General features: G+C 46.7%; 26 non-coding genes across 26 annotated transcripts; all 26 read left to right on the forward strand.

Moving 5' to 3' along the window:
• The first annotated feature begins 41 nt into the window (after positions 1-41).
• On the forward strand, positions 42-156 carry LOC144800368 (U5 spliceosomal RNA). Its single transcript, XR_013604277.1, has one exon. It is a non-coding gene; the product is annotated as a U5 spliceosomal RNA (small nuclear RNA).
• A 934-nt stretch (positions 157-1,090) lies between these two features.
• Positions 1,091-1,205, forward strand: LOC144801616 (U5 spliceosomal RNA). The gene has a single exon (XR_013605421.1). It is a non-coding gene; the product is annotated as a U5 spliceosomal RNA (small nuclear RNA).
• A 933-nt stretch (positions 1,206-2,138) lies between these two features.
• LOC144801004 (U5 spliceosomal RNA) lies at positions 2,139-2,253 on the forward strand. Its single transcript, XR_013604882.1, has one exon. It is a non-coding gene; the product is annotated as a U5 spliceosomal RNA (small nuclear RNA).
• A 934-nt stretch (positions 2,254-3,187) lies between these two features.
• Positions 3,188-3,302, forward strand: LOC144801617 (U5 spliceosomal RNA). Its single transcript, XR_013605422.1, has one exon. It is a non-coding gene; the product is annotated as a U5 spliceosomal RNA (small nuclear RNA).
• A 932-nt stretch (positions 3,303-4,234) lies between these two features.
• Positions 4,235-4,349, forward strand: LOC144801036 (U5 spliceosomal RNA). The gene has a single exon (XR_013604913.1). It is a non-coding gene; the product is annotated as a U5 spliceosomal RNA (small nuclear RNA).
• A 934-nt stretch (positions 4,350-5,283) lies between these two features.
• Positions 5,284-5,398, forward strand: LOC144800961 (U5 spliceosomal RNA). The gene has a single exon (XR_013604839.1). It is a non-coding gene; the product is annotated as a U5 spliceosomal RNA (small nuclear RNA).
• A 934-nt stretch (positions 5,399-6,332) lies between these two features.
• Positions 6,333-6,447, forward strand: LOC144800816 (U5 spliceosomal RNA). Its single transcript, XR_013604700.1, has one exon. It is a non-coding gene; the product is annotated as a U5 spliceosomal RNA (small nuclear RNA).
• A 933-nt stretch (positions 6,448-7,380) lies between these two features.
• LOC144801005 (U5 spliceosomal RNA) lies at positions 7,381-7,495 on the forward strand. The gene has a single exon (XR_013604883.1). It is a non-coding gene; the product is annotated as a U5 spliceosomal RNA (small nuclear RNA).
• A 933-nt stretch (positions 7,496-8,428) lies between these two features.
• Positions 8,429-8,543, forward strand: LOC144801079 (U5 spliceosomal RNA). Its single transcript, XR_013604955.1, has one exon. It is a non-coding gene; the product is annotated as a U5 spliceosomal RNA (small nuclear RNA).
• Positions 8,544-9,477: 934 nt separating this feature from the next.
• On the forward strand, positions 9,478-9,592 carry LOC144801619 (U5 spliceosomal RNA). The gene has a single exon (XR_013605423.1). It is a non-coding gene; the product is annotated as a U5 spliceosomal RNA (small nuclear RNA).
• A 933-nt stretch (positions 9,593-10,525) lies between these two features.
• On the forward strand, positions 10,526-10,640 carry LOC144801006 (U5 spliceosomal RNA). Its single transcript, XR_013604884.1, has one exon. It is a non-coding gene; the product is annotated as a U5 spliceosomal RNA (small nuclear RNA).
• A 934-nt stretch (positions 10,641-11,574) lies between these two features.
• Positions 11,575-11,689, forward strand: LOC144801087 (U5 spliceosomal RNA). Its single transcript, XR_013604963.1, has one exon. It is a non-coding gene; the product is annotated as a U5 spliceosomal RNA (small nuclear RNA).
• Positions 11,690-12,623: 934 nt separating this feature from the next.
• Positions 12,624-12,738, forward strand: LOC144800530 (U5 spliceosomal RNA). The gene has a single exon (XR_013604425.1). It is a non-coding gene; the product is annotated as a U5 spliceosomal RNA (small nuclear RNA).
• A 933-nt stretch (positions 12,739-13,671) lies between these two features.
• On the forward strand, positions 13,672-13,786 carry LOC144801620 (U5 spliceosomal RNA). Its single transcript, XR_013605424.1, has one exon. It is a non-coding gene; the product is annotated as a U5 spliceosomal RNA (small nuclear RNA).
• Positions 13,787-14,719: 933 nt separating this feature from the next.
• On the forward strand, positions 14,720-14,834 carry LOC144800531 (U5 spliceosomal RNA). Its single transcript, XR_013604427.1, has one exon. It is a non-coding gene; the product is annotated as a U5 spliceosomal RNA (small nuclear RNA).
• A 933-nt stretch (positions 14,835-15,767) lies between these two features.
• On the forward strand, positions 15,768-15,882 carry LOC144801621 (U5 spliceosomal RNA). Its single transcript, XR_013605425.1, has one exon. It is a non-coding gene; the product is annotated as a U5 spliceosomal RNA (small nuclear RNA).
• Positions 15,883-16,814: 932 nt separating this feature from the next.
• Positions 16,815-16,929, forward strand: LOC144801622 (U5 spliceosomal RNA). Its single transcript, XR_013605426.1, has one exon. It is a non-coding gene; the product is annotated as a U5 spliceosomal RNA (small nuclear RNA).
• Positions 16,930-17,863: 934 nt separating this feature from the next.
• Positions 17,864-17,978, forward strand: LOC144800351 (U5 spliceosomal RNA). The gene has a single exon (XR_013604261.1). It is a non-coding gene; the product is annotated as a U5 spliceosomal RNA (small nuclear RNA).
• Positions 17,979-18,911: 933 nt separating this feature from the next.
• LOC144801624 (U5 spliceosomal RNA) lies at positions 18,912-19,026 on the forward strand. The gene has a single exon (XR_013605428.1). It is a non-coding gene; the product is annotated as a U5 spliceosomal RNA (small nuclear RNA).
• A 932-nt stretch (positions 19,027-19,958) lies between these two features.
• LOC144801625 (U5 spliceosomal RNA) lies at positions 19,959-20,073 on the forward strand. The gene has a single exon (XR_013605429.1). It is a non-coding gene; the product is annotated as a U5 spliceosomal RNA (small nuclear RNA).
• A 934-nt stretch (positions 20,074-21,007) lies between these two features.
• Positions 21,008-21,122, forward strand: LOC144800352 (U5 spliceosomal RNA). The gene has a single exon (XR_013604262.1). It is a non-coding gene; the product is annotated as a U5 spliceosomal RNA (small nuclear RNA).
• A 933-nt stretch (positions 21,123-22,055) lies between these two features.
• Positions 22,056-22,170, forward strand: LOC144801037 (U5 spliceosomal RNA). Its single transcript, XR_013604914.1, has one exon. It is a non-coding gene; the product is annotated as a U5 spliceosomal RNA (small nuclear RNA).
• A 902-nt stretch (positions 22,171-23,072) lies between these two features.
• LOC144800369 (U5 spliceosomal RNA) lies at positions 23,073-23,187 on the forward strand. The gene has a single exon (XR_013604278.1). It is a non-coding gene; the product is annotated as a U5 spliceosomal RNA (small nuclear RNA).
• A 934-nt stretch (positions 23,188-24,121) lies between these two features.
• LOC144801626 (U5 spliceosomal RNA) lies at positions 24,122-24,236 on the forward strand. Its single transcript, XR_013605430.1, has one exon. It is a non-coding gene; the product is annotated as a U5 spliceosomal RNA (small nuclear RNA).
• A 933-nt stretch (positions 24,237-25,169) lies between these two features.
• LOC144801007 (U5 spliceosomal RNA) lies at positions 25,170-25,284 on the forward strand. Its single transcript, XR_013604885.1, has one exon. It is a non-coding gene; the product is annotated as a U5 spliceosomal RNA (small nuclear RNA).
• A 934-nt stretch (positions 25,285-26,218) lies between these two features.
• Positions 26,219-26,333, forward strand: LOC144800532 (U5 spliceosomal RNA). The gene has a single exon (XR_013604428.1). It is a non-coding gene; the product is annotated as a U5 spliceosomal RNA (small nuclear RNA).
• The last annotated feature ends 753 nt before the right edge of the window (positions 26,334-27,086 follow it).

A 27,086-nucleotide genomic window follows, 5' to 3' on the forward strand; every position in this document is an offset into this window, starting at 1 on the left:
TTGATGTGGTGCCACTTACCCCCAGAGAGCCATATTCTAACTTACTCTGGTTTCTCTTCAAAACGAAAAAATCTTTCGCCTTTTACTAAAGATTTCCGTGGAGAGGAACATTTGCGAGTTTATTCAATTTTTTTAAGCCTTACCACAGGTGAGGCTGTTTATTGTGTGTTTAAAAGAAAAGCATTAGAAATTGGGGAATATCTGCGAGTTGTCTGCTGCTGTTTTTTGGGGACATGAGCTTAGGTGTTTTATTCCTGAACTCCTCTGCTTGCTCATTTGCATAGACAGAGTGCAGGAGAGGTGCATCATGGGAAAGAGCTTGTGCAGTGCATGAGATTGCTTTTCGTGACTATCTTGGAATTTCATGATAGCAGGCAGTATGTTTTCTCCTCTCTTAATATTCCTGCTGTCAGAGGCCAGACGTCACCCTCCTTTTTCAAGGTGGCACCTAGACTCACGCTGTGCTTTTCATAGGGCTTGCCCGTTATTTGTGCCCGTTGGAGGTGCCCCATAGAGGTTGGCCAATCCTGAGTCGGTGCCCTGACAGGGTGGCCAATCCTGAGTCAGATTCCTCTCAGGTACACTTGAAGCGGCACGCCAGTCCTGTTTCATGTGCCTCTAGCCTAGACAGATATATGCTTCTATATTCAGGTTTAATGAAAGTACGTGCGAAAAAGGGACTTAAAGTGCATGGCTATGTGCAGAGCACAGTGGTGGCTCACAGCCTAACGATTGGAAGGATGGTGTGGAAAGCGTAAAATCGCTGGGGGACAAAAGTCCTACAGTGCCACTTCACCTAAAGCCTGATGCACGCTTCCCGTTCCCCTTGCCCAGCATCCGCAACGCCTCCTAATGAGCTGAGGTGTGTACAGAAAAGAATTTGCATATTCCCAGACAGACGCATGGGAACTGTCCACCTTTTTGATTTTCTGTGCTTTGAGCAGAGACTCTGAAATTTGGGCCTGCTTCCCTCACCGGCCTGGTTCTTGTCCTCTTTCTTAGATTTTGAAAATACCTCTCAGGTCCTCACCCTCGCAATGACGGGGTCTTTGATGTGGTGCCACTTACCCCCAGAGAGCCATATTCTAACTTACTCTGGTTTCTCTTCAAAACGAAAAAATCTTTCGCCTTTTACTAAAGATTTCCGTGGAGAGGAACATTTACGAGTTTATTCAATTTTTTTAAGCCTTACCACAGGTGAGGCTGTTTATCGTGTGTTTAAAAGAAAAGCATTAGAAATTGAGGAATATCTGCGAGTTGTCTGATGCTGTTTTTTGGGGACATGAGCTTAGGTGTTTTATTCCTGAACTCTCTGCTTGCTCATTTGCATAGACAGAGTGCAGGAGAGGTGCATCATGGGAAAGAGCTTGTGCAGTGCATGAGATTGCTTTTCGTGACTATCTTGGAATTTCACGATAGCAGGCAGTATGTTTTCTCCTCTCTTAATATTCCTGCTGTCAGAGGCCAGACGTCACCCTCCTTTTTCAAGGTGGCACCTAGACTCACGCTGTGCTTTTCATAGGGCTTGCCCGTTATTTGTGCCCGTTGGAGGTGCCCCATAGAGGTTGGCCAATCCTGAGTCGGTGCCCTGAGAGGGTGGCCAATCCTGAGTCAGATTCCTCTCAGGTACACTTGAAGCGGCACGCCAGTCCTGTTTCATGTGCCTCTAGCCTAGACAGATATATACTTCTATATTCAGGTTTAATGAAAGTACGTGCGAAAAAGGGACTTAAAGTGCATGGCTATGTGCAGAGCACAGTGGTGGCTCACAGCCTAACGATTGGAAGGATGGTGTGGAAAGCGTAAAATCGCTGGGGGACAAAAGTCCTACAGTGCCACTTCACCTAAAGCCTGATGCACGCTTCCCGTTCCCCTTGCCCAGCAGCCGCAACGCCTCCTAATGAGCTGAGGTGTGTACAGAAAAGAATTTGCATATTCCCAGACAGACGCATGGGAACTGTCCACCTTTTTGATTTTCTGTGCTTTGAGCAGAGACTCTGAAATTTGGGCCTGCTTCCCTCACCGGCCTGGTTCTTGTCCTCTTTCTTAGATTTTGAAAATACCTCTCAGGTCCTCACCCTCGCAATGAAGGGGTCTTTGATGTGGTGCCACTTACCCCCAGAGAGCCATATTCTAACTTACTCTGGTTTCTCTTCAAAACGAAAAAAAATTTCGCCTTTTACTAAAGATTTCCGTGGAGAGGAACATTTACGAGTTTATTCAATTTTTTTAAGCCTTACCACAGGTGAGGCTGTTTATTGTGTGTTTAAAAGAAGAGCATTAGAAATTGGGGAATATCTGCGAGTTGTCTGCTGCTGTTTTTTGGGGACATGAGCTTAGGTGTTTTATTCCTGAACTCCTCTGCTTGCTCATTTGCATAGACAGAGTGCAGGAGAGGTGCATCATGGGAAAGAGCTTGTGCAGTGCATGAGATTGCTTTTCGTGACTATCTTGGAATTTCATGATAGCAGGCAGTATGTTTTCTCCTCTCTTAATATTCCTGCTGTCAGAGGCCAGACGTCACCCTCCTTTTTCAAGGTGGCACCTAGACTCACGCTGTGCTTTTCATAGGGCTTGCCCGTTATTTGTGCCCGTTGGAGGTGCCCCATAGAGGTTGGCCAATCCTGAGTCGGTGCCCTGAGAGGGTGGCCAATCCTGAGTCAGATTCCTCTCAGGTACACTTGAAGCGGCACGCCAGTCCTGTTTCATGTGCCTCTAGCCTAGACAGATATATACTTCTATATTCAGGTTTAATGAAAGTACGTGCGAAAAAGGGACTTAAAGTGCATGGCTATGTGCAGAGCACAGTGGTGGCTCACAGCCTAACGATTGGAAGGATGGTGTGGAAAGCGTAAAATCGCTGGGGGACAAAAGTCCTACAGTGCCACTTCACCTAAAGCCTGATGCACGCTTCCCGTTCCCCTTGCCCAGCAGCCGCAATGCCTCCTAATGAGCTGAGGTGTGTACAGAAAAGAATTTGCATATTCCCAGACAGACGCATGGGAACTGTCCACCTTTTTGATTTTCTGTGCTTTGAGCAGAGACTCTGAAATTTGGGCCTGCTTCCCTCACCGGCCTGGTTCTTGTCCTCTTTCTTAGATTTTGAAAATACCTCTCAGGTCCTCACCCTCGCAATGACGGGGTCTTTGATGTGGTGCCACTTACCCCCAGAGAGCCATATTCTAACTTACTCTGGTTTCTCTTCAAAACGAAAAAATCTTTCGCCTTTTACTAAAGATTTCCGTGGAGAGGAACATTTACGAGTTTATTCAATTTTTTTAAGCCTTACCACAGGTGAGGCTGTTTATTGTGTGTTTAAAAGAAAAGCATTAGAAATTGGGGAATATCTGCGAGTTGTCTGCTGCTGTTTTTTGGGGACATGAGCTTAGGTGTTTTATTCCTGAACTCTCTGCTTGCTCATTTGCATAGACAGAGTGCAGGAGAGGTGCATCATGGGAAAGAGCTTGTGCAGTGCATGAGATTGCTTTTCGTGACTATCTTGGAATTTCATGATAGCAGGCAGTATGTTTTCTCCTCTCTTAATATTCCTGCTGTCAGAGGCCAGACGTCACCCTCCTTTTTCAAGGTGGCACCTAGACTCACGCTGTGCTTTTCATAGGGCTTGCCCGTTATTTGTGCCCGTTGGAGGTGCCCCATAGAGGTTGGCCAATCCTGAGTCGGTGCCCTGAGAGGGTGGCCAATCCTGAGTCAGATTCCTCTCAGGTACACTTGAAGCGGCACGCCAGTCCTGTTTCATGTGCCTCTAGCCTAGACAGATATATACTTCTATATTCAGGTTTAATGAAGTACGTGCGAAAAAGGGACTTAAAGTGCATGGCTATGTGCAGAGCACAGTGGTGGCTCACAGCCTATCGATTGGAAGGATGGTGTGGAAAGCGTAAAATCGCTGGGGGACGAAAGTCCTACAGTGCCACTTCACCTAAAGCCTGATGCACGCTTCCCGTTCCCCTTGCCCAGCAGCTGCAACGCCTCCTAATGAGCTGAGGTGTGTACAGAAAAGAATTTGCATATTCCCAGACAGACGCATGGGAACTGTCCACCTTTTTGATTTTCTGTGCTTTGAGCAGAGACTCTGAAATTTGGGCCTGCTTCCCTCACCGGCCTGGTTCTTGTCCTCTTTCTTAGATTTTGAAAATACCTCTCAGGTCCTCACCCTCGCAATGAAGGGGTTTTTGATGTGGTGCCACTTACCCCCAGAGAGCCATATTCTAACTTACTCTGGTTTCTCTTCAAAACGAATTTTTTTTTCGCCTTTTACTAAAGATTTCCGTGGAGAGGAACATTTACGAGTTTATTCAATTTTTTTAAGCCTTACCACAGGTGAGGCTGTTTATTGTGTGTTTAAAAGAAAAGCATTAGAAATTGGGGAATATCTGCGAGTTGTCTGCTGCTGTTTTTTGGGGACATGAGCTTAGGTGTTTTATTCCTGAACTCCTCTGCTTGCTCATTTGCATAGACAGAGTGCAGGAGAGGTGCATCATGGGAAAGAGCTTGTGCAGTGCATGAGATTGCTTTTCGTGACTATCTTGGAATTTCATGATAGCAGGCAGTATGTTTTCTCCTCTCTTAATATTCCTGCTGTCAGAGGCCAGACGTCACCCTCCTTTTTCAAGGTGGCACCTAGACTCACGCTGTGCTTTTCATAGGGCTTGCCCGTTATTTGTGCCCATTGGAGGTGCCCCATAGAGGTTGGCCAATCCTGAGTCGGTGCCCTGAGAGGGTGGCCAATCCTGAGTCAGATTCCTCTCAGGTACACTTGAAGCGGCACGTCAGTCCTGTTTCATGTGCCTCTAGCCTAGACAGATATATGCTTCTATATTCAGGTTTAATGAAAGTACGTGCGAAAAAGGGACTTAAAGTGCATGGCTATGTGCAGAGCACAGTGGTGGCTCACAGCCTAACGATTGGAAGGATGGTGTGGAAAGCGTGAAATCGCTGGGGGACAAAAGTCCTACAGTGCCACTTCACCTAAAGCCTGATGCACGCTTCCCGTTCCCCTTGCCCAGCAGCCGCAACGCCTCCTAATGAGCTGAGGTGTGTACAGAAAAGAATTTGCATATTCCCAGACAGACGCATGGGAACTGTCCACCTTTTTCATTTTCTGTGCTTTGAGCAGAGTCTCTGAAATTTGGGCCTGCTTCCCTCACCGGCCTGGTTCTTGTCCTCTTTCTTAGAGCCTGAAAATACCTCTCAGGTCCTCACCCTCGCAATGACGGGGTCTTTGATGTGGTGCCACTTACCCCCAGAGAGCCATATTCTAACTTACTCTGGTTTCTCTTCAAAACGAAAAAATCTTTCGCCTTTTACTAAAGATTTCTGTGGAGAGGAACATTTGCAAGTTTATTCAATTTTTTTAAGCCTTACCACAGGTGAGGCTGTTTATTGTGTGTTTAAAAGAAAAGCATTAGAAATTGGGGAATATCTGCGAGTTGTCTGCTGCTGTTTTTTGGGGACATGAGCTTAGGTGTTTTATTCCTGAACTCCTCTGCTTGCTCATTTGCATAGACAGAGTGCAGGAGAGGTGCATCATGGGAAAGAGCTTGTGCAGTGCATGAGATTGCTTTTCGTGACTATCTTGGAATTTCATGATAGCAGGCAGTATGTTTTCTCCTCTCTTAATATTCCTGTTGTCAGAGGCCAGACGTCACCCTCCTTTTTCAAGGTGGCACCTAGACTCACGCTGTGCTTTTCATAGGGCTTGCCCGTTATTTGTGCCCGTTGGAGGTGCCCCATAGAGGTTGGCCAATCCTGAGTCGGTGCCCTGACAGGGTGGCGAATCCTGAGTCAGATTCCTCTCAGGTACACTTGAAGCGGCACGCCAGTCCTGTTTCATGTGCCTCTAGCCTAGACAGATATATGCTTCTATATTCAGGTTTAATGAAAGTACGTGCGAAAAAGGGACTTAAAGTGCATGGCTATGTGCAGAGCACAGTGGTGGCTCACAGCCTAACGATTGGAAGGATGGTGTGGAAAGCGTAAAATCGCTGGGGGACAAAAGTCCTACAGTGCCACTTCACCTAAAGCCTGATGCACGCTTCCCGTTCCCCTTGCCCAGCATCCGCAACGCCTCCTAATGAGCTGAGGTGTGTACAGAAAAGAATTTGCATATTCCCAGACAGACGCATGGGAACTGTCCACCTTTTTGATTTTCTGTGCTTTGAGCAGAGACTCTGAAATTTGGGCCTGCTTCCCTCACCGGCCTGGTTCTTGTCCTCTTTCTTAGATTTTGAAAATACCTCTCAGGTCCTCACCCTCGCAATGACGGGGTCTTTGATGTGGTGCCACTTACCCCCAGAGAGCCATATTCTAACTTACTCTGGTTTCTCTTCAAAACGAAAAAATCTTTCGCCTTTTACTAAAGATTTCCGTGGAGAGGAACATTTACGAGTTTATTCAATTTTTTTAAGCCTTATCACAGGTGAGGCTGTTTATCGTGTGTTTAAAAGAAAAGCATTAGAAATTGAGGAATATCTGCGAGTTGTCTGATGCTGTTTTTTGGGGACATGAGCTTAGGTGTTTTATTCCTGAACTCTCTGCTTGCTCATTTGCATAGACAGAGTGCAGGAGAGGTGCATCATGGGAAAGAGCTTGTGCAGTGCATGAGATTGCTTTTCGTGACTATCTTGGAATTTCACGATAGCAGGCAGTATGTTTTCTCCTCTCTTAATATTCCTGCTGTCAGAGGCCAGACGTCACCCTCCTTTTTCAAGGTGGCACCTAGACTCACGCTGTGCTTTTCATAGGGCTTGCCCGTTATTTGTGCCCATTGGAGGTGCCCCATAGAGGTTGGCCAATCCTGAGTCGGTGCCCTGAGAGGGTGGCCAATCCTGAGTCAGATTCCTCTCAGGTACACTTGAAGCGGCACGCCAGTCCTGTTTCATGTGCCTCTAGCCTAGACAGATATATACTTCTATATTCAGGTTTAATGAAAGTACGTGCGAAAAAGGGACTTAAAGTGCATGGCTATGTGCAGAGCACAGTGGTGGCTCACAGCCTAACGATTGGAAGGATGGTGTGGAAAGCGTAAAATCGCTGGGGGACAAAAGTCCTACAGTGCCACTTCACCTAAAGCCTGATGCACGCTTCCCGTTCCCCTTGCCCAGCAGCCGCAACGCCTCCTAATGAGCTGAGGTGTGTACAGAAAAGAATTTGCATATTCCCAGACAGACGCATGGGAACTGTCCACCTTTTTCATTTTCTGTGCTTTGAGCAGAGACTCTGAAATTTGGGCCTGCTTCCCTCACCGGCCTGGTTCTTGTCCTCTTTCTTAGATTTTGAAAATACCTCTCAGGTCCTCACCCTCGCAATGAAGGGGTCTTTGATGTGGTGCCACTTACCCCCAGAGAGCCATATTCTAACTTACTCTGGTTTCTCTTCAAAACGAAAAAAAATTTCGCCTTTTACTAAAGATTTCCGTGGAGAGGAACATTTACGAGTTTATTCAATTTTTTTAAGCCTTACCACAGGTGAGGCTGTTTATTGTGTGTTTAAAAGAAAAGCATTAGAAATTAGGGAATATCTGCGAGTTGTCTGCTGCTGTTTTTTGGGGACATGAGCTTAGGTGTTTTATTCCTGAACTCCTCTGCTTGCTCATTTGCATAGACAGAGTGCAGGAGAGGTGCATCATGGGAAAGAGCTTGTGCAGTGCATGAGATTGCTTTTCGTGACTATCTTGGAATTTCATGATAGCAGGCAGTATGTTTTCTCCTCTCTTAATATTCCTGCTGTCAGAGGCCAGACGTCACCCTCCTTTTTCAAGGTGGCACCTAGACTCACGCTGTGCTTTTCATAGGGCTTGCCCGTTATTTGTGCCCGTTGGAGGTGCCCCATAGAGGTTGGCCAATCCTGAGTCGGTGCCCTGAGAGGGTGGCCAATCCTGAGTCAGATTCCTCTCAGGTACACTTGAAGCGGCACGCCAGTCCTGTTTCATGTGCCTCTAGCCTAGACAGATATATACTTCTATATTCAGGTTTAATGAAGTACGTGCGAAAAAGGGACTTAAAGTGCATGGCTATGTGCAGAGCACAGTGGTGGCTCACAGCCTATCGATTGGAAGGATGGTGTGGAAAGCGTAAAATCGCTGGGGGACGAAAGTCCTACAGTGCCACTTCACCTAAAGCCTGATGCACGCTTCCCGTTCCCCTTGCCCAGCAGCTGCAACGCCTCCTAATGAGCTGAGGTGTGTACAGAAAAGAATTTGCATATTCCCAGACAGACGCATGGGAACTGTCCACCTTTTTGATTTTCTGTGCTTTGAGCAGAGACTCTGAAATTTGGGCCTGCTTCCCTCACCGGCCTGGTTCTTGTCCTCTTTCTTAGATTTTGAAAATACCTCTCAGGTCCTCACCCTCGCAATGAAGGGGTTTTTGATGTGGTGCCACTTACCCCCAGAGAGCCATATTCTAACTTACTCTGGTTTCTCTTCAAAACGATTTTTTTTTTCGCCTTTTACTAAAGATTTCCGTGGAGAGGAACATTTACGAGTTTATTCAATTTTTTTAAGCCTTACCACAGGTGAGGCTGTTTATTGTGTGTTTAAAAGAAAAGCATTAGAAATTGGGGAATATCTGCGAGTTGTCTGCTGCTGTTTTTTGGGGACATGAGCTTAGGTGTTTTATTCCTGAACTCCTCTGCTTGCTCATTTGCATAGACAGAGTGCAGGAGAGGTGCATCATGGGAAAGAGCTTGTGCAGTGCATGAGATTGCTTTTCGTGACTATCTTGGAATTTCATGATAGCAGGCAGTATGTTTTCTCCTCTCTTAATATTCCTGCTGTCAGAGGCCAGACGTCACCCTCCTTTTTCAAGGTGGCACCTAGACTCACGCTGTGCTTTTCATAGGGCTTGCCCGTTATTTGTGCCCATTGGAGGTGCCCCATAGAGGTTGGCCAATCCTGAGTCGGTGCCCTGAGAGGGTGGCCAATCCTGAGTCAGATTCCTCTCAGGTACACTTGAAGCGGCACGTCAGTCCTGTTTCATGTGCCTCTAGCCTAGACAGATATATGCTTCTATATTCAGGTTTAATGAAAGTACGTGCGAAAAAGGGACTTAAAGTGCATGGCTATGTGCAGAGCACAGTGGTGGCTCACAGCCTAACGATTGGAAGGATGGTGTGGAAAGCGTGAAATCGCTGGGGGACAAAAGTCCTACAGTGCCACTTCACCTAAAGCCTGATGCACGCTTCCCGTTCCCCTTGCCCAGCAGCCGCAACGCCTCCTAATGAGCTGAGGTGTGTACAGAAAAGAATTTGCATATTCCCAGACAGACGCATGGGAACTGTCCACCTTTTTCATTTTCTGTGCTTTGAGCAGAGTCTCTGAAATTTGGGCCTGCTTCCCTCACCGGCCTGGTTCTTGTCCTCTTTCTTAGAGCCTGAAAATACCTCTCAGGTCCTCACCCTCGCAATGACGGGGTCTTTGATGTGGTGCCACTTACCCCCAGAGAGCCATATTCTAACTTACTCTGGTTTCTCTTCAAAACGAAAAAATCTTTCGCCTTTTACTAAAGATTTCCGTGGAGAGGAACATTTACGAGTTTATTCAATTTTTTTAAGCCTTACCACAGGTGAGGCTGTTTATCGTGTGTTTAAAAGAAAAGCATTAGAAATTGAGGAATATCTGCGAGTTGTCTGATGCTGTTTTTTGGGGACATGAGCTTAGGTGTTTTATTCCTGAACTCTCTGCTTGCTCATTTGCATAGACAGAGTGCAGGAGAGGTGCATCATGGGAAAGAGCTTGTGCAGTGCATGAGATTGCTTTTCGTGACTATCTTGGAATTTCACGATAGCAGGCAGTATGTTTTCTCCTCTCTTAATATTCCTGCTGTCAGAGGCCAGACGTCACCCTCCTTTTTCAAGGTGGCACCTAGACTCACGCTGTGCTTTTCATAGGGCTTGCCCGTTATTTGTGCCCATTGGAGGTGCCCCATGGAGGTTGGCCAATCCTGAGTCGGTGCCCTGAGAGGGTGGCCAATCCTGAGTCAGATTCCTCTCAGGTACACTTGAAGCGGCACGCCAGTCCTGTTTCATGTGCCTCTAGCCTAGACAGATATATACTTCTATATTCAGGTTTAATGAAAGTACGTGCGAAAAAGGGACTTAAAGTGCATGGCTATGTGCAGAGCACAGTGGTGGCTCACAGCCTAACGATTGGAAGGATGGTGTGGAAAGCGTAAAATCGCTGGGGGACAAAAGTCCTACAGTGCCACTTCACCTAAAGCCTGATGCACGCTTCCCGTTCCCCTTGCCCAGCAGCCGCAACGCCTCCTAATGAGCTGAGGTGTGTACAGAAAAGAATTTGCATATTCCCAGACAGACGCATGGGAACTGTCCACCTTTTTCATTTTCTGTGCTTTGAGCAGAGACTCTGAAATTTGGGCCTGCTTCCCTCACCGGCCTGGTTCTTGTCCTCTTTCTTAGATTTTGAAAATACCTCTCAGGTCCTCACCCTCGCAATGAAGGGGTCTTTGATGTGGTGCCACTTACCCCCAGAGAGCCATATTCTAACTTACTCTGGTTTCTCTTCAAAACGAAAAAAAATTTCGCCTTTTACTAAAGATTTCCGTGGAGAGGAACATTTACGAGTTTATTCAATTTTTTTAAGCCTTACCACAGGTGAGGCTGTTTATTGTGTGTTTAAAAGAAAAGCATTAGAAATTGGGGAATATCTGCGAGTTGTCTGCTGCTGTTTTTTGGGGACATGAGCTTAGGTGTTTTATTCCTGAACTCCTCTGCTTGCTCATTTGCATAGACAGAGTGCAGGAGAGGTGCATCATGGGAAAGAGCTTGTGCAGTGCATGAGATTGCTTTTCGTGACTATCTTGGAATTTCATGATAGCAGGCAGTATGTTTTCTCCTCTCTTAATATTCCTGCTGTCAGAGGCCAGACGTCACCCTCCTTTTTCAAGGTGGCACCTAGACTCACGCTGTGCTTTTCATAGGGCTTGCCCGTTATTTGTGCCCGTTGGAGGTGCCCCATAGAGGTTGGCCAATCCTGAGTCGGTGCCCTGAGAGGGTGGCCAATCCTGAGTCAGATTCCTCTCAGGTACACTTGAAGCGGCACGCCAGTCCTGTTTCATGTGCCTCTAGCCTAGACAGATATATGCTTCTATATTCAGGTTTAATGAAAGTACGTGCGAAAAAGGGACTTAAAGTGCATGGCTATGTGCAGAGCACAGTGGTGGCTCACAGCCTAACGATTGGAAGGATGGTGTGGAAAGCGTAAAATCGCTGGGGGACAAAAGTCCTACAGTGCCACTTCACCTAAAGCCTGATGCACGCTTCCCGTTCCCCTTGCCCAGCAGCCGCAACGCCTCCTAATGAGCTGAGGTGTGTACAGAAAAGAATTTGCATATTCCCAGACAGACGCATGGGAACTGTCCACCTTTTTCATTTTCTGTGCTTTGAGCAGAGACTCTGAAATTTGGGCCTGCTTCCCTCACCGGCCTGGTTCTTGTCCTCTTTCTTAGATTTTGAAAATACCTCTCAGGTCCTCACCCTCGCAATGAAGGGGTCTTTGATGTGGTGCCACTTACCCCCAGAGAGCCATATTCTAACTTACTCTGGTTTCTCTTCAAAACGAAAAAAAAATTCGCCTTTTACTAAAGATTTCCGTGGAGAGGAACATTTACGAGTTTATTCAATTTTTTTAAGCCTTACCACAGGTGAGGCTGTTTATTGTGTGTTTAAAAGAAAAGCATTAGAAATTGGGGAATATCTGCGAGTTGTCTGCTGCTGTTTTTTGGGGACATGAGCTTAGGTGTTTTATTCCTGAACTCCTCTGCTTGCTCATTTGCATAGACAGAGTGCAGGAGAGGTGCATCATGGGAAAGAGCTTGTGCAGTGCATGAGATTGCTTTTCGTGACTATCTTGGAATTTCATGATAGCAGGCAGTATGTTTTCTCCTCTCTTAATATTCCTGCTGTCAGAGGCCAGACGTCACCCTCCTTTTTCAAGGTGGCACCTAGACTCACGCTGTGCTTTTCATAGGGCTTGCCCGTTATTTGTGCCCGTTGGAGGTGCCCCATAGAGGTTGGCCAATCCTGAGTCGGTGCCCTGAGAGGGTGGCCAATCCTGAGTCAGATTCCTCTCAGGTACACTTGAAGCAGCACGCCAGTCCTGTTTCATGTGCCTCTAGCCTAGACAGATATATGCTTCTATATTCAGGTTTAATGAAAGTACGTGCGAAAAAGGGACTTAAAGTGCATGGCTATGTGCAGAGCACAGTGGTGGCTCACAGCCTAACGATTGGAAGGATGGTGTGGAAAGCGTAAAATCGCTGGGGGACAAAAGTCCTACAGTGCCACTTCACCTAAAGCCTGATGCACGCTTCCCGTTCCCCTTGTCCAGCATCCGCAACGCCTCCTAATGAGCTGAGGTGTGTACAGAAAAGAATTTGCATATTCCCAGACAGACGCATGGGAACTGTCCACCTTTTTGATTTTCTGTGCTTTGAGCAGAGACTCTGAAATTTGGGCCTGCTTCCCTCACCGGCCTGGTTCTTGTCCTCTTTCTTAGATTTTGAAAATACCTCTCAGGTCCTCACCCTCGCAATGACGGGGTCTTTGATGTGGTGCCACTTACCCCCAGAGAGCCATATTCTAACTTACTCTGGTTTCTCTTCAAAACGAAAAAATCTTTCGCCTTTTACTAAAGATTTCCGTGGAGAGGAACATTTGCGAGTTTATTCAATTTTTTTAAGTCTTACCACAGGTGAGGCTGTTTATCGTGTGTTTAAAAGAAAAGCATTAGAAATTGAGGAATATCTGAGAGTTGTCTGATGCTGTTTTTTGGGGACATGAGCTTAGGTGTTTTATTCCTGAACTCTCTGCTTGCTCATTTGCATAGACAGAGTGCAGGAGAGGTGCATCATGGGAAAGAGCTTGTGCAGTGCATGAGATTGCTTTTCGTGACTATCTTGGAATTTCACGATAGCAGGCAGTATGTTTTCTCCTCTCTTAATATTCCTGCTGTCAGAGGCCAGACGTCACCCTCCTTTTTCAAGGTGGCACCTAGACTCATGCTGTGCTTTTCATAGGGCTTGCCCGTTATTTGTGCCCGTTGGAGGTGCCCCATAGAGGTTGGCCAATCCTGAGTCGGTGCCCTGAGAGGGTGGCCAATCCTGAGTCAGATTCCTCTCAGGTACACTTGAAGCGGCACGCCAGTCCTGTTTCATGTGCCTCTAGCCTAGACAGATATATACTTCTATATTCAGGTTTAATGAAAGTACGTGCGAAAAAGGGACTTAAAGTGCATGGCTATGTGCAGAGCACAGTGGTGGCTCACAGCCTAACGATTGGAAGGATGGTGTGGAAAGCGTAAAATCGCTGGGGGACAAAAGTCCTACAGTGCCACTTCACCTAAAGCCTGATGCACGCTTCCCGTTCCCCTTGCCCAGCAGCCGCAATGCCTCCTAATGAGCTGAGGTGTGTACAGAAAAGAATTTGCATATTCCCAGACAGACGCATGGGAACTGTCCACCTTTTTGATTTTCTGTGCTTTGAGCAGAGACTCTGAAATTTGGGCCTGCTTCCCTCACCGGCCTGGTTCTTGTCCTCTTTCTTAGATTTTGAAAATACCTCTCAGGTCCTCACCCTCGCAATGACGGGGTCTTTGATGTGGTGCCACTTACCCCCAGAGAGCCATATTCTAACTTACTCTGGTTTCTCTTCAAAACGAAAAAATCTTTCGCCTTTTACTAAAGATTTCCGTGGAGAGGAACATTTACGAGTTTATTCAATTTTTTTAAGCCTTACCACAGGTGAGGCTGTTTATTGTGTGTTTAAAAGAAAAGCATTAGAAATTGGGGAATATCTGCGAGTTGTCTGCTGCTGTTTTTTGGGGACATGAGCTTAGGTGTTTTATTCCTGAACTCTCTGCTTGCTCATTTGCATAGACAGAGTGCAGGAGAGGTGCATCATGGGAAAGAGCTTGTGCAGTGCATGAGATTGCTTTTCGTGACTATCTTGGAATTTCACGATAGCAGGCAGTATGTTTTCTCCTCTCTTAATATTCCTGCTGTCAGAGGCCAGACGTCACCCTCCTTTTTCAAGGTGGCACCTAGACTCACGCTGTGCTTTTCATAGGGCTTGCCTGTTATTTGTGCCCGTTGGAGGTGCCCCATAGAGGTTGGCCAATCCTGAGTCGGTGCCCTGAGAGGGTGGCCAATCCTGAGTCAGATTCCTCTCAGGTACACTTGAAGCAGCACGCCAGTCCTGTTTCATGTGCCTCTAGCCTAGACAGATATATGCTTCTATATTCAGGTTTAATGAAAGTACGTGCGAAAAAGGGACTTAAAGTGCATGGCTATGTGCAGAGCACAGTGGTGGCTCACAGCCTAACGATTGGAAGGATGGTGTGGAAAGCGTAAAATCGCTGGGGGACAAAAGTCCTACAGTGCCACTTCACCTAAAGCCTGATGCACGCTTCCCGTTCCCCTTGCCCAGCATCCGCAACGCCTCCTAATGAGCTGAGGTGTGTACAGAAAAGAATTTGCATATTCCCAGACAGACGCATGGGAACTGTCCACCTTTTTGATTTTCTGTGCTTTGAGCAGAGACTCTGAAATTTGGGCCTGCTTCCCTCACCGGCCTGGTTCTTGTCCTCTTTCTTAGATTTTGAAAATACCTCTCAGGTCCTCACCCTCGCAATGACGGGGTCTTTGATGTGGTGCCACTTACCCCCAGAGAGCCATATTCTAACTTACTCTGGTTTCTCTTCAAAACGAAAAAATCTTTCGCCTTTTACTAAAGATTTCCGTGGAGAGGAACATTTGCGAGTTTATTCAATTTTTTTAAGTCTTACCACAGGTGAGGCTGTTTATCGTGTGTTTAAAAGAAAAGCATTAGAAATTGAGGAATATCTGAGAGTTGTCTGATGCTGTTTTTTGGGGACATGAGCTTAGGTGTTTTATTCCTGAACTCTCTGCTTGCTCATTTGCATAGACAGAGTGCAGGAGAGGTGCATCATGGGAAAGAGCTTGTGCAGTGCATGAGATTGCTTTTCGTGACTATCTTGGAATTTCACGATAGCAGGCAGTATGTTTTCTCCTCTCTTAATATTCCTGCTGTCAGAGGCCAGACGTCACCCTCCTTTTTCAAGGTGGCACCTAGACTCACGCTGTGCTTTTCATAGGGCTTGCCCGTTATTTGTGCCCGTTGGAGGTGCCCCATAGAGGTTGGCCAATCTTGAGTCGGTGCCCTGAGAGGGTGGCCAATCCTGAGTCAGATTCCTCTCAGGTACACTTGAAGCGGCACGCCAGTCCTGTTTCATGTGCCTCTAGCCTAGACAGATATATACTTCTATATTCAGGTTTAATGAAAGTACGTGCGAAAAAGGGACTTAAAGTGCATGGCTATGTGCAGAGCACAGTGGTGGCTCACAGCCTAACGATTGGAAGGATGGTGTGGAAAGCGTAAAATCGCTGGGGGACAAAAGTCCTACAGTGCCACTTCACCTAAAGCCTGATGCACGCTTCCCGTTCCCCTTGCCCAGCAGCCGCAATGCCTCCTAATGAGCTGAGGTGTGTACAGAAAAGAATTTGCATATTCCCAGACAGACGCATGGGAACTGTCCACCTTTTTGATTTTCTGTGCTTTGAGCAGAGACTCTGAAATTTGGGCCTGCTTCCCTCACCGGCCTGGTTCTTGTCCTCTTTCTTAGATTTTGAAAATACCTCTCAGGTCCTCACCCTCGCAATGACGGGGTCTTTGATGTGGTGCCACTTACCCCCAGAGAGCCATATTCTAACTTACTCTGGTTTCTCTTCAAAACGAAAAAATCTTTCGCCTTTTACTAAAGATTTCCGTGGAGAGGAACATTTACGAGTTTATTCAATTTTTTTAAGCCTTACCACAGGTGAGGCTGTTTATTGTGTGTTTAAAAGAAAAGCATTAGAAATTGGGGAATATCTGCGAGTTGTCTGCTGCTGTTTTTTGGGGACATGAGCTTAGGTGTTTTATTCCTGAACTCTCTGCTTGCTCATTTGCATAGACAGAGTGCAGGAGAGGTGCATCATGGGAAAGAGCTTGTGCAGTGCATGAGATTGCTTTTCGTGACTATCTTGGAATTTCATGATAGCAGGCAGTATGTTTTCTCCTCTCTTAATATTCCTGCTGTCAGAGGCCAGACGTCACCCTCCTTTTTCAAGGTGGCACCTAGACTCACGCTGTGCTTTTCATAGGGCTTGCCCGTTATTTGTGCCCGTTGGAGGTGCCCCATAGAGGTTGGCCAATCCTGAGTCGGTGCCCTGAGAGGGTGGCCAATCCTGAGTCAGATTCCTCTCAGGTACACTTGAAGCGGCACGCCAGTCCTGTTTCATGTGCCTCTAGCCTAGACAGATATATACTTCTATATTCAGGTTTAATGAAGTACGTGCGAAAAAGGGACTTAAAGTGCATGGCTATGTGCAGAGCACAGTGGTGGCTCACAGCCTATCGATTGGAAGGATGGTGTGGAAAGCGTAAAATCGCTGGGGGACGAAAGTCCTACAGTGCCACTTCACCTAAAGCCTGATGCACGCTTCCCGTTCCCCTTGCCCAGCAGCTGCAACGCCTCCTAATGAGCTGAGGTGTGTACAGAAAAGAATTTGCATATTCACAGACAGACGCATGGGAACTGTCCACCTTTTTGATTTTCTGTGCTTTGAGCAGAGACTCTGAAATTTGGGCCTGCTTCCCTCACCGGCCTGGTTCTTGTCCTCTTTCTTAGATTTTGAAAATACCTCTCAGGTCCTCACCCTCGCAATGAAGGGGTCTTTGATGTGGTGCCACTTACCCCCAGAGAGCCATATTCTAACTTACTCTGGTTTCTCTTCAAAACGAAAAAATCTTTCGCCTTTTACTAAAGATTTCCGTGGAGAGGAACATTTACGAGTTTATTCAATTTTTTTAAGCCTTACCACAGGTGAGGCTGTTTATTGTGTGTTTAAAAGAAAAGCATTAGAAATTGGAGAATATCTGCGAGTTGTCTGCTGCTGTTTTTTGGGGACATGAGCTTAGGTGTTTTATTCCTGAACTCCTCTGCTTGCTCATTTGCATAGACAGAGTGCAGGAGAGGTGCATCATGGGAAAGAGCTTGTGCAGTGCATGAGATTGCTTTTCGTGACTATCTTGGAATTTCATGATAGCAGGCAGTATGTTTTCTCCTCTCTTAATATTCCTGCTGTCAGAGGCCAGACGTCACCCTCCTTTTTCAAGGTGGCACCTAGACTCACGCTGTGCTTTTCATAGGGCTTGCCCGTTATTTGTGCCCGTTGGAGGTGCCCCATAGAGGTTGGCCAATCCTGAGTCGGTGCCCTGAGAGGGTGGCCAATCCTGAGTCAGATTCCTCTCAGGTACACTTGAAGCGGCACGCCAGTCCTGTTTCATGTGCCTCTAGCCTAGACAGATATATGCTTCTATATTCAGGTTTAATGAAAGTACGTGCGAAAAAGGGACTTAAAGTGCATGGCTATGTGCAGAGCACAGTGGTGGCTCACAGCCTAACGATTGGAAGGATGGTGTGGAAAGCGTAAAATCGCTGGGGGACAAAAGTCCTACAGTGCCACTTCACCTAAAGCCTGATGCACGCTTCCCGTTCCCCTTGCCCAGCATCCGCAACGCCTCCTAATGAGCTGAGGTGTGTACAGAAAAGAATTTGCATATTCCCAGACAGACGCATGGGAACTGTCCACCTTTTTGATTTTCTGTGCTTTGAGCAGAGACTCTGAAATTTGGGCCTGCTTCCCTCACCGGCCTGGTTCTTGTCCTCTTTCTTAGATTTTGAAAATACCTCTCAGGTCCTCACCCTCGCAATGACGGGGTCTTTGATGTGGTGCCACTTACCCCCAGAGAGCCATATTCTAACTTACTCTGGTTTCTCTTCAAAACGAAAAAATCTTTCGCCTTTTACTAAAGATTTCCGTGGAGAGGAACATTTACGAGTTCATTCAATTTTTTTAAGCCTTACCACAGGTGAGGCTGTTTATCGTGTGTTTAAAAGAAAAGCATTAGAAATTGAGGAATATCTGCGAGTTGTCTGATGCTGTTTTTTGGGGACATGAGCTTAGGTGTTTTATTCCTGAACTCTCTGCTTGCTCATTTGCATAGACAGAGTGCAGGAGAGGTGCATCATGGGAAAGAGCTTGTGCAGTGCATGAGATTGCTTTTCGTGACTATCTTGGAATTTCACGATAGCAGGCAGTATGTTTTCTCCTCTCTTAATATTCCTGCTGTCAGAGGCCAGACGTCACCCTCCTTTTTCAAGGTGGCACCTAGACTCACGCTGTGCTTTTCATAGGGCTTGCCCGTTATTTGTGCCCGTTGGAGGTGCCCCATAGAGGTTGGCCAATCCTGAGTCGGTGCCCTGAGATGGTGGCCAATCCTGAGTCAGATTCCTCTCAGGTACACTTGAAGCGGCACGCCAGTCCTGTTTCATGTGCCTCTAGCCTAGACAGATATATACTTCTATATTCAGGTTTAATGAAAGTACGTGCGAAAAAGGGACTTAAAGTGCATGGCTATGTGCAGAGCACAGTGGTGGCTCACAGCCTATCGATTGGAAGGATGGTGTGGAAAGCGTAAAATCGCTGGGGGACGAAAGTCCTACAGTGCCACTTCACCTAAAGCCTGATGCACGCTTCCCGTTCCCCTTGCCCAGCAGCCGCAATGCCTCCTAATGAGCTGAGGTGTGTACAGAAAAGAATTTGCATATTCCCAGACAGACGCATGGGAACTGTCCACCTTTTTGATTTTCTGTGCTTTGAGCAGAGACTCTGAAATTTGGGCCTGCTTCCCTCACCGGCCTGGTTCTTGTCCTCTTTCTTAGATTTTGAAAATACCTCTCAGGTCCTCACCCTCGCAATGACGGGGTCTTTGATGTGGTGCCACTTACCCCCAGAGAGCCATATTCTAACTTACTCTGGTTTCTCTTCAAAACGAAAAAATCTTTCGCCTTTTACTAAAGATTTCCGTGGAGAGGAACATTTACGAGTTTATTCAATTTTTTTAAGCCTTACCACAGGTGAGGCTGTTTATTGTGTGTTTAAAAGAAAAGCATTAGAAATTGGGGAATATCTGCGAGTTGTCTGCTGCTGTTTTTTGGGGACATGAGCTTAGGTGTTTTATTCCTGAACTCTCTGCTTGCTCATTTGCATAGACAGAGTGCAGGAGAGGTGCATCATGGGAAAGAGCTTGTGCAGTGCATGAGATTGCTTTTCGTGACTATCTTGGAATTTCATGATAGCAGGCAGTATGTTTTCTCCTCTCTTAATATTCCTGCTGTCAGAGGCCAGACGTCACCCTCCTTTTTCAAGGTGGCACCTAGACTCACGCTGTGCTTTTCATAGGGCTTGCCCGTTATTTGTGCCCGTTGGAGGTGCCCCATAGAGGTTGGCCAATCCTGAGTCGGTGCCCTGAGAGGGTGGCCAATCCTGAGTCAGATTCCTCTCAGGTACACTTGAAGCGGCACGCCAGTCCTGTTTCATGTGCCTCTAGCCTAGACAGATATATACTTCTATATTCAGGTTTAATGAAGTACGTGCGAAAAAGGGACTTAAAGTGCATGGCTATGTGCAGAGCACAGTGGTGGCTCACAGCCTATCGATTGGAAGGATGGTGTGGAAAGCGTAAAATCGCTGGGGGACGAAAGTCCTACAGTGCCACTTCACCTAAAGCCTGATGCACGCTTCCCGTTCCCCTTGCCCAGCAGCTGCAACGCCTCCTAATGAGCTGAGGTGTGTACAGAAAAGAATTTGCATATTCACAGACAGACGCATGGGAACTGTCCACCTTTTTGATTTTCTGTGCTTTGAGCAGAGACTCTGAAATTTGGGCCTGCTTCCCTCACCGGCCTGGTTCTTGTCCTCTTTCTTAGATTTTGAAAATACCTCTCAGGTCCTCACCCTCGCAATGAAGGGGTCTTTGATGTGGTGCCACTTACCCCCAGAGAGCCATATTCTAACTTACTCTGGTTTCTCTTCAAAACGAAAAAATCTTTCGCCTTTTACTAAAGATTTCCGTGGAGAGGAACATTTACGAGTTTATTCAATTTTTTTAAGCCTTACCACAGGTGAGGCTGTTTATTGTGTGTTTAAAAGAAAAGCATTAGAAATTGGAGAATATCTGCGAGTTGTCTGCTGCTGTTTTTTGGGGACATGAGCTTAGGTGTTTTATTCCTGAACTCCTCTGCTTGCTCATTTGCATAGACAGAGTGCAGGAGAGGTGCATCATGGGAAAGAGCTTGTGCAGTGCATGAGATTGCTTTTCGTGACTATCTTGGAATTTCATGATAGCAGGCAGTATGTTTTCTCCTCTCTTAATATTCCTGCTGTCAGAGGCCAGACGTCACCCTCCTTTTTCAAGGTGGCACCTAGACTCACGCTGTGCTTTTCATAGGGCTTGCCCGTTATTTGTGCCCGTTGGAGGTGCCCCATAGAGGTTGGCCAATCCTGAGTCGGTGCCCTGAGAGGGTGGCCAATCCTGAGTCAGATTCCTCTCAGGTACACTTGAAGCGGCACGCCAGTCCTGTTTCATGTGCCTCTAGCCTAGACAGATATATGCTTCTATATTCAGGTTTAATGAAAGTACGTGCGAAAAAGGGACTTAAAGTGCATGGCTATGTGCAGAGCACAGTGGTGGCTCACAGCCTAACGATTGGAAGGATGGTGTGGAAAGCGTAAAATCGCTGGGGGACAAAAGTCCTACAGTGCCACTTCACCTAAAGCCTGATGCACGCTTCCCGTTCCCCTTGCCCAGCATCCGCAACGCCTCCTAATGAGCTGAGGTGTGTACAGAAAAGAATTTGCATATTCCCAGACAGACGCATGGGAACTGTCCACCTTTTTGATTTTCTGTGCTTTGAGCAGAGACTCTGAAATTTGGGCCTGCTTCCCTCACCGGCCTGGTTCTTGTCCTCTTTCTTAGATTTTGAAAATACCTCTCAGGTCCTCACCCTCGCAATGACGGGGTCTTTGATGTGGTGCCACTTACCCCCAGAGAGCCATATTCTAACTTACTCTGGTTTCTCTTCAAAACGAAAAAATCTTTCGCCTTTTACTAAAGATTTCCGTGGAGAGGAACATTTACGAGTTCATTCAATTTTTTTAAGCCTTACCACAGGTGAGGCTGTTTATCGTGTGTTTAAAAGAAAAGCATTAGAAATTGAGGAATATCTGCGAGTTGTCTGATGCTGTTTTTTGGGGACATGAGCTTAGGTGTTTTATTCCTGAACTCTCTGCTTGCTCATTTGCATAGACAGAGTGCAGGAGAGGTGCATCATGGGAAAGAGCTTGTGCAGTGCATGAGATTGCTTTTCGTGACTATCTTGGAATTTCACGATAGCAGGCAGTATGTTTTCTCCTCTCTTAATATTCCTGCTGTCAGAGGCCAGACGTCACCCTCCTTTTTCAAGGTGGCACCTAGACTAACGCTGTGCTTTTCATAGGGCTTGCCCGTTATTTGTGCCCGTTGGAGGTGCCCCATAGAGGTTGGCCAATCCTGAGTCGGTGCCCTGAGATGGTGGCCAATCCTGAGTCAGATTCCTCTCAGGTACACTTGAAGCGGCACGCCAGTCCTGTTTCATGTGCCTCTAGCCTAGACAGATATATACTTCTATATTCAGGTTTAATGAAAGTACGTGCGAAAAAGGGACTTAAAGTGCATGGCTATGTGCAGAGCACAGTGGTGGCTCACAGCCTATCGATTGGAAGGATGGTGTGGAAAGCGTAAAATCGCTGGGGGACGAAAGTCCTACAGTGCCACTTCACCTAAAGCCTGATGCACGCTTCCCGTTCCCCTTGCCCAGCAGCTGCAACGCCTCCTAATGAGGTGAGGTGTGTACAGAAAAGAATTTGCATATTCCCAGACAGACGCATGGGAACTGTCCACCTTTTTGATTTTCTGTGCTTTGAGCAGAGACTCTGAAATTTGGGCCTGCTTCCCTCACCGGCCTGGTTCTTGTCCTCTTTCTTAGATTTTGAAAATACCTCTCAGGTCCTCACCCTCGCAATGAAGGGGTTTTTGATGTGGTGCCACTTACCCCCAGAGAGCCATATTCTAACTTACTCTGGTTTCTCTTCAAAACGAATTTTTTTTTCGCCTTTTACTAAAGATTTCCGTGGAGAGGAACATTTACGAGTTTATTCAATTTTTTTAAGCCTTACCACAGGTGAGGCTGTTTATTGTGTGTTTAAAAGAAAAGCATTAGAAATTGGGGAATATCTGCGAGTTGTCTGCTGCTGTTTTTTGGGGACATGAGCTTAGGTGTTTTATTCCTGAACTCCTCTGCTTGCTCATTTGCATAGACAGAGTGCAGGAGAGGTGCATCATGGGAAAGAGCTTGTGCAGTGCATGAGATTGCTTTTCGTGACTATCTTGGAATTTCATGATAGCAGGCAGTATGTTTTCTCCTCTCTTAATATTCCTGCTGTCAGAGGCCAGACGTCACCCTCCTTTTTCAAGGTGGCACCTAGACTCACGCTGTGCTTTTCATAGGGCTTGCCCGTTATTTGTGCCCATTGGAGGTGCCCTGAGAGGGTGGCCAATCCTGAGTCAGATTCCTCTCAGGTACACTTGAAGCGGCACGTCAGTCCTGTTTCATGTGCCTCTAGCCTAGACAGATATATGCTTCTATATTCAGGTTTAATGAAAGTACGTGCGAAAAAGGGACTTAAAGTGCATGGCTATGTGCAGAGCACAGTGGTGGCTCACAGCCTAACGATTGGAAGGATGGTGTGGAAAGCGTAAAATCGCTGGGGGACAAAAGTCCTACAGTGCCACTTCACCTAAAGCCTGATGCACGCTTCCCGTTCCCCTTGCCCAGCAGCCGCAACGCCTCCTAATGAGCTGAGGTGTGTACAGAAAAGAATTTGCATATTCCCAGACAGACGCATGGGAACTGTCCACCTTTTTCATTTTCTGTGCTTTGAGCAGAGTCTCTGAAATTTGGGCCTGCTTCCCTCACCGGCCTGGTTCTTGTCCTCTTTCTTAGAGCCTGAAAATACCTCTCAGGTCCTCACCCTCGCAATGACGGGGTCTTTGATGTGGTGCCACTTACCCCCAGAGAGCCATATTCTAACTTACTCTGGTTTCTCTTCAAAACGAAAAAATCTTTCGCCTTTTACTAAAGATTTCCGTGGAGAGGAACATTTGCGAGTTTATTCAATTTTTTTAAGCCTTACCACAGGTGAGGCTGTTTATTGTGTGTTTAAAAGAAAAGCATTAGAAATTGGGGAATATCTGCGAGTTGTCTGCTGCTGTTTTTTGGGGACATGAGCTTAGGTGTTTTATTCCTGAACTCCTCTGCTTGCTCATTTGCATAGACAGAGTGCAGGAGAGGTGCATCATGGGAAAGAGCTTGTGCAGTGCATGAGATTGCTTTTCGTGACTATCTTGGAATTTCATGATAGCAGGCAGTATGTTTTCTCCTCTCTTAATATTCCTGCTGTCAGAGGCCAGACGTCACCCTCCTTTTTCAAGGTGGCACCTAGACTCACGCTGTGCTTTTCATAGGGCTTGCCCGTTATTTGTGCCCGTTGGAGGTGCCCCATAGAGGTTGGCCAATCCTGAGTCGGTGCCCTGACAGGGTGGCCAATCCTGAGTCAGATTCCTCTCAGGTACACTTGAAGCGGCACGCCAGTCCTGTTTCATGTGCCTCTAGCCTAGACAGATATATGCTTCTATATTCAGGTTTAATGAAAGTACGTGCGAAAAAGGGACTTAAAGTGCATGGCTATGTGCAGAGCACAGTGGTGGCTCACAGCCTAACGATTGGAAGGATGGTGTGGAAAGCGTAAAATCGCTGGGGGACAAAAGTCCTACAGTGCCACTTCACCTAAAGCCTGATGCACGCTTCCCGTTCCCCTTGCCCAGCATCCGCAACGCCTCCTAATGAGCTGAGGTGTGTACAGAAAAGAATTTGCATATTCCCAGACAGACGCATGGGAACTGTCCACCTTTTTGATTTTCTGTGCTTTGAGCAGAGACTCTGAAATTTGGGCCTGCTTCCCTCACCGGCCTGGTTCTTGTCCTCTTTCTTAGATTTTGAAAATACCTCTCAGGTCCTCACCCTCGCAATGACGGGGTCTTTGATGTGGTGCCACTTACCCCCAGAGAGCCATATTCTAACTTACTCTGGTTTCTCTTCAAAACGAAAAAATCTTTCGCCTTTTACTAAAGATTTCCGTGGAGAGGAACATTTACGAGTTTATTCAATTTTTTTAAGCCTTACCACAGGTGAGGCTGTTTATCGTGTGTTTAAAAGAAAAGCATTAGAAATTGAGGAATATCTGCGAGTTGTCTGATGCTGTTTTTTGGGGACATGAGCTTAGGTGTTTTATTCCTGAACTCTCTGCTTGCTCATTTGCATAGACAGAGTGCAGGAGAGGTGCATCATGGGAAAGAGCTTGTGCAGTGCATGAGATTGCTTTTCGTGACTATCTTGGAATTTCACGATAGCAGGCAGTATGTTTTCTCCTCTCTTAATATTCCTGCTGTCAGAGGCCAGACGTCACCCTCCTTTTTCAAGGTGGCACCTAGACTCACGCTGTGCTTTTCATAGGGCTTGCCCGTTATTTGTGCCCGTTGGAGGTGCCCCATAGAGGTTGGCCAATCCTGAGTCGGTGCCCTGAGAGGGTGGCCAATCCTGAGTCAGATTCCTCTCAGGTACACTTGAAGCGGCACGCCAGTCCTGTTTCATGTGCCTCTAGCCTAGACAGATATATACTTCTATATTCAGGTTTAATGAAAGTACGTGCGAAAAAGGGACTTAAAGTGCATGGCTATGTGCAGAGCACAGTGGTGGCTCACAGCCTAACGATTGGAAGGATGGTGTGGAAAGCGTAAAATCGCTGGGGGACAAAAGTCCTACAGTGCCACTTCACCTAAAGCCTGATGCACGCTTCCCGTTCCCCTTGCCCAGCAGCCGCAACGCCTCCTAATGAGCTGAGGTGTGTACAGAAAAGAATTTGCATATTCCCAGACAGACGCATGGGAACTGTCCACCTTTTTGATTTTCTGTGCTTTGAGCAGAGACTCTGAAATTTGGGCCTGCTTCCCTCACCGGCCTGGTTCTTGTCCTCTTTCTTAGATTTTGAAAATACCTCTCAGGTCCTCACCCTCGCAATGAAGGGGTCTTTGATGTGGTGCCACTTACCCCCAGAGAGCCATATTCTAACTTACTCTGGTTTCTCTTCAAAACGAAAAAAAATTTCGCCTTTTACTAAAGATTTCCGTGGAGAGGAACATTTACGAGTTTATTCAATTTTTTTAAGCCTTACCACAGGTGAGGCTGTTTATTGTGTGTTTAAAAGAAAAGCATTAGAAATTGGGGAATATCTGCGAGTTGTCTGCTGCTGTTTTTTGGGGACATGAGCTTAGGTGTTTTATTCCTGAACTCCTCTGCTTGCTCATTTGCATAGACAGAGTGCAGGAGAGGTGCATCATGGGAAAGAGCTTGTGCAGTGCATGAGATTGCTTTTCGTGACTATCTTGGAATTTCATGATAGCAGGCAGTATGTTTTCTCCTCTCTTAATATTCCTGCTGTCAGAGGCCAGACGTCACCCTCCTTTTTCAAGGTGGCACCTAGACTCACGCTGTGCTTTTCATAGGGCTTGCCCGTTATTTGTGCCCGTTGGAGGTGCCCCATAGAGGTTGGCCAATCCTGAGTCGGTGCCCTGAGAGGGTGGCCAATCCTGAGTCAGATTCCTCTCAGGTACACTTGAAGCAGCACGCCAGTCCTGTTTCATGTGCCTCTAGCCTAGACAGATATATGCTTCTATATTCAGGTTTAATGAAAGTACGTGCGAAAAAGGGACTTAAAGTGCATGGCTATGTGCAGAGCACAGTGGTGGCTCACAGCCTAACGATTGGAAGGATGGTGTGGAAAGCGTAAAATCGCTGGGGGACAAAAGTCCTACAGTGCCACTTCACCTAAAGCCTGATGCACGCTTCCCGTTCCCCTTGCCCAGCATCCGCAACGCCTCCTAATGAGCTGAGGTGTGTACAGAAAAGAATTTGCATATTCCCAGACAGACGCATGGGAACTGTCCACCTTTTTGATTTTCTGTGCTTTGAGCAGAGACTCTGAAATTTGGGCCTGCTTCCCTCACCGGCCTGGTTCTTGTCCTCTTTCTTAGATTTTGAAAATACCTCTCAGGTCCTCACCCTCGCAATGACGGGGTCTTTGATGTGGTGCCACTTACCCCCAGAGAGCCATATTCTAACTTACTCTGGTTTCTCTTCAAAACGAAAAAATCTTTCGCCTTTTACTAAAGATTTCCGTGGAGAGGAACATTTGCGAGTTTATTCAATTTTTTTAAGTCTTACCACAGGTGAGGCTGTTTATCGTGTGTTTAAAAGAAAAGCATTAGAAATTGAGGAATATCTGAGAGTTGTCTGATGCTGTTTTTTGGGGACATGAGCTTAGGTGTTTTATTCCTGAACTCTCTGCTTGCTCATTTGCATAGACAGAGTGCAGGAGAGGTGCATCATGGGAAAGAGCTTGTGCAGTGCATGAGATTGCTTTTCGTGACTATCTTGGAATTTCACGATAGCAGGCAGTATGTTTTCTCCTCTCTTAATATTCCTGCTGTCAGAGGCCAGACGTCACCCTCCTTTTTCAAGGTGGCACCTAGACTCACGCTGTGCTTTTCATAGGGCTTGCCCGTTATTTGTGCCCGTTGGAGGTGCCCCATAGAGGTTGGCCAATCCTGAGTCGGTGCCCTGAGAGGGTGGCCAATCCTGAGTCAGATTCCTCTCAGGTACACTTGAAGCGGCACGCCAGTCCTGTTTCATGTGCCTCTAGCCTAGACAGATATATACTTCTATATTCAGGTTTAATGAAAGTACGTGCGAAAAAGGGACTTAAAGTGCATGGCTATGTGCAGAGCACAGTGGTGGCTCACAGCCTAACGATTGGAAGGATGGTGTGGAAAGCGTAAAATCGCTGGGGGACAAAAGTCCTACAGTGCCACTTCACCTAAAGCCTGATGCACGCTTCCCGTTCCCCTTGCCCAGCAGCCGCAATGCCTCCTAATGAGCTGAGGTGTGTACAGAAAAGAATTTGCATATTCCCAGACAGACGCATGGGAAC

This window comes from Lissotriton helveticus, chromosome 12 (assembly GCF_964261635.1).
Source record: "Lissotriton helveticus chromosome 12, aLisHel1.1, whole genome shotgun sequence".
Taxonomy (NCBI): Eukaryota; Metazoa; Chordata; class Amphibia; order Caudata; family Salamandridae; genus Lissotriton; species Lissotriton helveticus.